The sequence below is a fragment of the Littorina saxatilis genome, linkage group LG4 (genome assembly GCF_037325665.1).
Source record: "Littorina saxatilis isolate snail1 linkage group LG4, US_GU_Lsax_2.0, whole genome shotgun sequence".
In the NCBI taxonomy this organism is placed as follows: Eukaryota; Metazoa; Mollusca; class Gastropoda; order Littorinimorpha; family Littorinidae; genus Littorina; species Littorina saxatilis.
The window spans coordinates 21,528,573-21,536,828 of NC_090248.1; positions in this window are offsets into that span (position 1 = coordinate 21,528,573).

Consider the following 8,256-nt stretch of genomic DNA (forward strand, 5'->3'; position numbering starts at 1 on the left):
TATGACGGGAAAATCGATTCTATCACACTTGAAACCTGCTATTTAAGGAAGTATAATCTGCCTTTGGCTGAGAATTATGAGCTTGGAATGTTTTCTCAGAATTGACACTGAAGCATGCTCAACATTTGTTAAAACTCGGATGTCTGTCTGTCTCTCTGTCTCTGTCTCTGTCTCTCTCTGTCTCTCTCTCTCTCTCTCTCTCTCTCTCTCTCTCTCTCTCTCTCTCTCTCTCTCTCTCTCTCTCTCTCTCTCTCTCTCTCTCTCTCTCTCTCTCTCTCTCTCTCTCTCTCTCTCTCTCTCTCTCTCTCCAACAGAATCCCAATCCAGCACCAATCGTTTGTGATCAGATTCAAAATTACTTCCTTGGTGTTGACGAGACCGGGGGTAAAGTCAACAAGATAAAGGAATGATTGATTGTGCTTGCATTACGGCTATGGACTCTTCCCCCCCCCCCCCCCTCTCTCTCTCTCTCTCTCTCTCTCTCTCTCTCTCTCTCTCTCTCTCTCTCTCTCTCTCTCTCTCTCTCTCTCTCCTCCTTCCCCATCTCTCTCTCTCTCGCTCTCGCTCTCTCTCTGTCCTCTCGCTCTCCCCTTTTCCCTGTTCCCCCCCCCCTCTCTCTCTCTCTCTCTCTCTCTCTCTCTTTCTCTCATACACACACACACACACAAACACACACACTCACTCACTCATCCATCATCCACTCTTAGGGCACTCACTCCATCCGTCTTTCTCTTCCAAATGAAATCGTTTTCGGGTTTCAGAATGGGGTGCAGCTTGCGTCCAATCTAAAACTACTTGTCTGCTGCAGGGGAGATCGGAGCTAAGTCAACAAAGATAAAAGAATGACTGATTGCGTCTAGCCCGCGGTTTTCATTTCGCGCTCTATAGTGATTAACTTGTTTTGATCAAACGCTGTTGCAAGCGAGCACGTCACCCTGTTATGTTTTATTAGTGATGCCACATCACTTGTGTTCGCGTTAACATCAGATGTTTCTTTCTTTCTTTATTTTACGCACTTTTGTGCAAAAACTAGCGCCGTTAAAACCCGTCCATGCATCTTCGGGCGGTGCCCATATTCTCCCCCGTCCCTGAATTGGGTCAGGAACCCGTTTCATCACTTTTATTTGATTTACTTTTTTTTTGGTAGCGCAAATCCCGCTTACAGAATAACAATAAGTAAAAACAACACAAACATATAGAAAACATAAAGAAATCACACAAAAACACAATCTTTGCACAGGTACCCAATTGGAGTGTATCTAGAGCGCTAAATAATAATAGTAAAATAATATTGCCCGAACTGGGACGGTCGAACCGAGTTCGCCGTGAGATAATCACGGCTATGATTGTTCTTGGGTCGCACGTGTTTTCTTTCGATCATAACTCCAACGATTATACAGCGATTCGTTTGGAATTTGGCACCAGGATTCAGAAACATATACAAAAAGTCATATCCAAATTCAATCACACCAAATTTGAAGTGACTTGTTCGAGAAACGCCCGAGCTATGAGAAAAGAACGCATGAAAAATTGATTCACCTAGTGTTTGTGTCATGCCAAATTACAAGTAGATCGGCCCATAATGACACCGCAGTTATAAGTGGTCGAAAGTATGACAGACAGACTGTGACAGACATACATCAGTACAGAATCACGGACAGACATACAGACAGATACAGGCCTTTTACAGATATTTAGATGATGCAGAACTAGGCCTTATGCAAAAATAGAGAGAGAGACTGAGAGAGAAAGAGAGAGAGAGAGAGATGCCGCATGGAGGGACGGCAGGCGCCGGACAGCTAGACAGACAGGCGGACACTGATATATAGAGGTCCAAGCAATCACACATTAAAACCTACCAATGTTAAAGCCGAGCGTGACTAGATTCTCTCAGAGAGAGAGACAGACAGACAGAGACAAAGACACCGAGAGAGAGAGAGAGGGGGGGGGGGGTGGCACACGGACTGTGACTTAGTGAGGGAAACATCAGAGCAATAATTGGGTGATTAAGAAGCGCTACGAACTTTGTTATGCTGCCATTTTCGGTTGTAACTTTAGTAGCGATTTGCGCGTGTTCCTTCGCCAAGTGTCTTGCTGTGGGCCCGGAGGGGGGTGGATGGGTGTATATTCCTTCAAAAATACTGTCGGAAAGGTCAAACGCTCAATATTCTGTTTGCCCAGACGACAACTATTACGTTCAAAAGGCGGGCAATATGACTCAATGCCTGTAGGTCACTTGTAGGTCAACTTGACTCGGTGAAACGCAAATCTCTGGCTGAAAAGACAACGTCCAGTTCAATGTCTGAGACGACAGGCAAAGCACTCAATGTCACGTAGGCCAGCAGGAAATGAAAAGAACGAGGCAGGGCCAGCGTTTTCGTTGACCCGTTTAAAGTAACGAACTTATGGGGCAATTACTTGTGTGGCCCGATTGCCGTATCAAGCACAGGCACTTGACGTTGGTATATATATTTAGGACTGAGCTTATCGGCTCACTATGATCATAGTGTTTAAATTCATTTCTGGTTTTATTTCTGTTTTGCTCTGTCTCTCTCTGTCTGTCTATGTCACTGTTTGTCTGTCTGTATCCCTCGCTGGTTGTTGTTGTTGTTTGTTGTTGTGGTTGTGGTTGTTGTTGTTATGGAAGGAGGGGACAGTTTCGACCTTTCCTGTGATACCTGCATTTTCCCCCCTCTCATTTAACGGGCCTATAAGCTCCTAAAAAAGCTGACATTTTAATAATGGTAATTATTTGCATGGTCGTTACCACACCTCGTAATACGGATACTTCTTGTCTATTTATTCTTGGCTAGATCATATTCTACTATACCCCCCGCGGGTTAGGGGGAGTCCCATATTGGTTGGGACTAGAAAGAATTTACCCGATGCTACCCAGCATGTCGTAAGAGGCGACTAACGGTTCTGTTTCTTCTCTTCTTTTGTCTTATTTCTGCCTTACCAGTCCTTTCACCTATATTTCCTTCCAAGAAAACTCTCCCTACTATTCCCTGCAGTGTTCCAATTCTTTTCTTGTTGTCTTATTTCTACCTGACTGGATCCATCACCTTTATTTCACTTACCAAAAGTCTTCTTTTCCACATCCTTATTTCTCTGCACCCCGCATGTCGTATGAGGCGACTAACGGATTCTGTTTCTCCTTTAACCCTTGTTAAGTGGTTCTTGTATAGAATATAGTCAATGTTTGTAAAGATTTTAGTCAAGCAGTATGTAAGAAATGTTTAGTCCTTTGTACTGGAAACTTGCATTCTCCCAGTAAGGTCATATATTGTACTACGTTGCAAGCCCCTGGAGCAATTTTTTGATTAGTGCTTTTGTGAACAAGAAACACTTAACAAGTGGCTCTATCCCATCTCCCCCCTTTCCCCTATCCCATCTCCCCCTTTCCCTCGTCGCGATATAACCTTCGTGGTTGAAAACGACGTTAAACACCAAATAAAGAAAGAAAGATATTCTACTATTAGGCTTTTTATATACATGATATAAAATTCAAACTCTTTTACTGGTTGTGAAGCTGAACTTCGATTTAAAGTGTTTGTGTGTGTGTGTGTGTTTTTACATTTAGTCAAGTTTTGACTAAATGTTTTAACATAGAGGGGGAATCGAGACGAGGGTCGTGGTGTATGTGTGTGCGTGTGTGTGTGTGTGTAGAGCGATTCAGAGTAAACTATTGGACCGATCTTTATGAAATTTTACATGAGAGTTCCTGGGTATGATATCCCCAGATGATTTTGTTTTTTTCGATAATTGTCTTTGATGACGTCATACCCTCATTTTTCAATCAAATTGATTGAAATTATTGTAAAGCAATCTTCGACGAAGGCCGGACTTTGGTATTGCATTTCAGCTTGGTGGCTAAAAAATTAATTAATGACTTTGCATTTGGTCATTAAAAATCTGAAAATTGTAATTAATTTTTTTTTAATAAAACGATCCAAAATTACGTTAATCTTATTCTTCATCATTGTCTGATTCCAAAAACATATAAATATGTTATATTCGGATTAAACACAAGCTCTGTAAATTAAAAATATAAAAATTATGATCAAAATTAAATTTCCGAAATCGATTTAAAAACAATTTCATCTTATTCCTTGTCGGTTCCTGATTCCAAAAACATATAGATATGATATTTTTGGATTAAAAACACGCTCAGAAAGTTATAACGAAGAGAGGTACAGAAAAGCGTGCTATGCAGCACAGCGAAACCACTACCGCGCTAAACAGGCTCGTCAGTTTCACTGCGTTTTTCACGAGCGGCGAACCACGGTCATTGTGAAAAAATGCAGTGCGTTCAGTTTCATTCTGTGAGTTCCACAGCTTGACTAAATGTAGTAATTTCGCCTTACGCGACTTTTTTTTAAATTTTTTTTTATATAGGAGCGACTGTAGACTTAAATTGGTACGTTCCTAAATTGCATAATTATTATATAAAATCAGTGTCAAAACTGTATTTTCTTTTTGATGAAAATTAAATCCACGGTTACTTTGAAATCAGGACAACTTTTCTCGAACAACCCTTTGCTATGAGAAAAAAAAGCGAGAAACGCAGATAGACAGACTGCCAATGTTCCAAAGTCAAGACTCAGACACATAATCGTGACTGTTTATTTATACCGTTTTGGTTGAAACGCTCCAGAAATAAAACTTGTTGTTAACAACTAGTACTTGTCTCATCTTGAACACTCGGCCAGTACAACTGGCCTTGACACGGAACGATTCAAGGGGGGCAATCTCAAGTCATCTGAAAGAGGGAAATCCAAACGCAATCCGCCTTGTTCGATTTTATGGGCTTGGACGATAGAGAAAAATAAGAAAAGCAAAAGCTGGAGTCCAGTCTGGACGAAACTGCTATCAAGAACGCAGAATTGATTTTTTCTGAGGTTTTTTTTTAGCCGTAAGCGCCATGTTTATCGGAGCAGGAAACTCTTCCAGAGTGAGGCCCCTTTGTTGGTTTCACTGCGGTGAACAGCAGTTATGAGAAATTCGAAATGAGAAATGGCGCTTACGGCTAAAAAGAAAACTCAGAAAAAATAAATTTTGCGTTCTTGATAGCAGTTTCTTCCAGACTGGACTCCAGCTTTTGCTTTTCTTATTTTTCTCTATCGTCCAAGCCCATAAAATCGAACAAGGCGGATTGCGTTTGGATTTCCCGCTTTCAAATGACTTGAGATTGCCCCCCTTGAATCGTTCCGTGTCAAGGCCAGTTGTACTGGCCGCGTGTTCAAGATGGTACTTTTCTTTCTTTGTCTTTTTGGCTTCAGACATCCGTTACCAGAGGGAAAAAAAAGTGTCTCACATGCCCTTTGGCACTCTCATGCTGGCACTAATTACCCCTATTACCATTCTGCCCGAGTGAAAGGCAGAATTGGTTTTTACAGGCAGTTACCTCTCGCGACTGTAAAAAGATCCGTTACGTTCTGTTCACTAAAGGGTTGTAATTGCTCAGAAAGGCTGTACGTGCTTCGGTTGTCTCTTCACAGCTTCGCGTTCTAAGTCGTCTCATTGCGGTAGAGTTTTGACTTTTTTTTGTTGTAATCTGTTAAAACTCACGACGCTCAGTTTCAAAAACTTTGAAATGTGAGTGTTAATTACTGTTAGACTTTTGTAAATTTCCACAAGGAAAATGTAGATAGCTAGCTCGGACAAAGCTAAAGCGGGAAAAGAAAGTGTTTTGCTACACATTGTTTTTATCCTGCATTCGAGTGTTGATCTTTGTCAAGTTATCTGTAAACTTAGTTAACACTGATATTTCAACACACACTAACGACAGAACACTTCGATGAAGGCTACCTGCCCGAACCCGGTGAGATTAGTGCGATACTTCTCATTGCAGATTGTCAATAAACGCGAATATTCATCCAGACTTAAGCTTAAGTGTCACAAACAAACACACACACACACACACACACACACGTGCGCGCGCGCGCACACACACACACAGACACACACACGCACACGAACACATACTGTGACACGCGCGCGCACACACACACACACACACACACTGTGACACACACGCACACACACACACACACACACACACACACACACACACAGGTAAACGTCGCGTTGAAGGTTCAATATTTTAAACGGCGTAATGCCACAGGCAAGGCCTTGTCTGTCTCGCTGGATCCACGCAGAGACAAGACAGACAAATCACGGACCAAAAATACACCCAAGGTCCTTCTGGCACACTGTTTTACAACCCGGTACCACTTGAGTATGTTTCTGAGATGTCTTCGTATCCCACTGAATGAGACTGTGTCGAGTGACTCCCCCCTCCCCCCCCCCCCCCCTCGAGCCCTCTCTCTGTCTCTCTTCCCAGATCTATCATACCGCCAGAAACTAGGTCAATGCACAGGAAGTAGGTTATTGGTGTCACCTCATCCAGCTGGCACATTTGTCACGTGCTCAGATAACGGGAAGTATTTTCTTCAGGGAAATTACATGGTTGTACAAAAATCGTTAAATGCAGCCTTCGTGCAATGTTTGTGCACCGACTTCCATTTGTTGAGTCTCTTCCTGATAGACTTATCGATTTAAATAACAATGCAGATTTTTCAAACTAACGAGGAACAAGATAACAATAAAAATGTACTCACCAGTACCAGAAACACTTGACGAACAATAACAAACAGAGCGGTTTCGACGATTGTCTTCGTCAGTTACACTTAAAACAAGGAGAGGCGACAGAAAGAGAAAGAAAAAGAGAAATCAGTCAAGAAGAGGGCAGACAGCCTTTTTAACGAAGAACCTTTTTCATCTTACTGTGATAGACATAAAAGTAAACAGTTTTAAACACAGAGACCACCGAGGAAGGATACACAATTGAATCGGTACCGAATAACCAAATAGGTTGAGGCCGGGGACGTTTGTGAGTCACCAAGCTGCAGGCAGTGTTAAAAACCAAGAACCAACCAATCATCTAACTAACGAAGTGAGAGAAAAAAACATAACTGACTTGACTAGTCCTAGCTCTCTGAGTGTATGACCTATGGTACAGGGTCAGGAATCTATTCGCTGTCGTCACATGTCGATACACGTTTTTCGCTCAAACAACCGTAAAGCATGGTTGGAATTTGACTAATTGTCGCATGGTCTTAAGCTCAGGAAGTTGATGAACCTTTTGATCCGATTTGTAGCCGGAAGAGTTATTTGTAGCTTAGACGAGACACGAGACGCTACGCTCATTGCAACGGAAAATTGCAAAGCTGTTCATGCATGCGAAAGACCGAACATGCTATGGGAAGTAGAACGGTGTTTGGTGAGCGCCTTTCTCACTGAACTAACCTGGCACTATACAAACATAGTACTATGTACCACTCCAAATCGCAAATCGCGATTACAAAAAAAACAAAAAAACAAACAAAACAACAAAAAAAGGAAAAAAGGAATACAAAGTAGTTTAAAAAAAAAAGGGTGTAAAAATTGCACATTTACATAAACGTTCACAGTGTTTTGTGACATGAACAATCACCGTTCAGTGAAGTGAGAACTCGGCGCTCCATGGCGATAAGAACTAGTGTGACGGCGCATCCTAATCCAAGTCGAAATGGTGTCAGTCTCAGTCGCCAGTCAGTCAGGGACGACAATTGATGTCTTTCCGTGTCCGGGCGGGCCGATACTTGAGTAGGAAGATGAACGCATTATGCATGCTCTGGGACCTACAACACCCAACCGATTATTCTGAATAGTCGTAAGACAAGAAACGAAGTGAAAGGGGGTGGGGAATGAGCGAGATGGAAAGGGGGGGGGGCGAGAAAGGGGGAAGGGGGTTGATGGGTGGGGCGGTAGGGTAGAATGGAAAGGCCTGAACTAAGCCGGCAGGAATCAAAAAGCAAAAACCGTGAATGAAACGAGTCCCTCCAGACTAGTTCTAGTGCCCAGTTTGATCCCAGACGGACAATTTACCGGAACGAGATATTCAAATGATGAGAAGCGCTGACATGGCCTCACGACCGAGATCTGTGCGGACGAATTTTAGCTACTGGAATGCCGAGATCCTTTTTGCGTTAACGGTTTCTATCAATGCTGGCTCTGCTGCCAATCAGAACTGAAATTACTGATAGCTGTTGTGCAGTCAGTGGAAACAAGCGGTAAATCCTTTGCGCGGCTGTACAGACAGAAAGACAGACGCGGGACGGATGGACCAGACTGATGATGGCCGGTCAGACAGACACTGCATTTGGTAAACCCAGGTACTCCTTCTAGAAGTAGTCCTTGGGTAAACCGTAT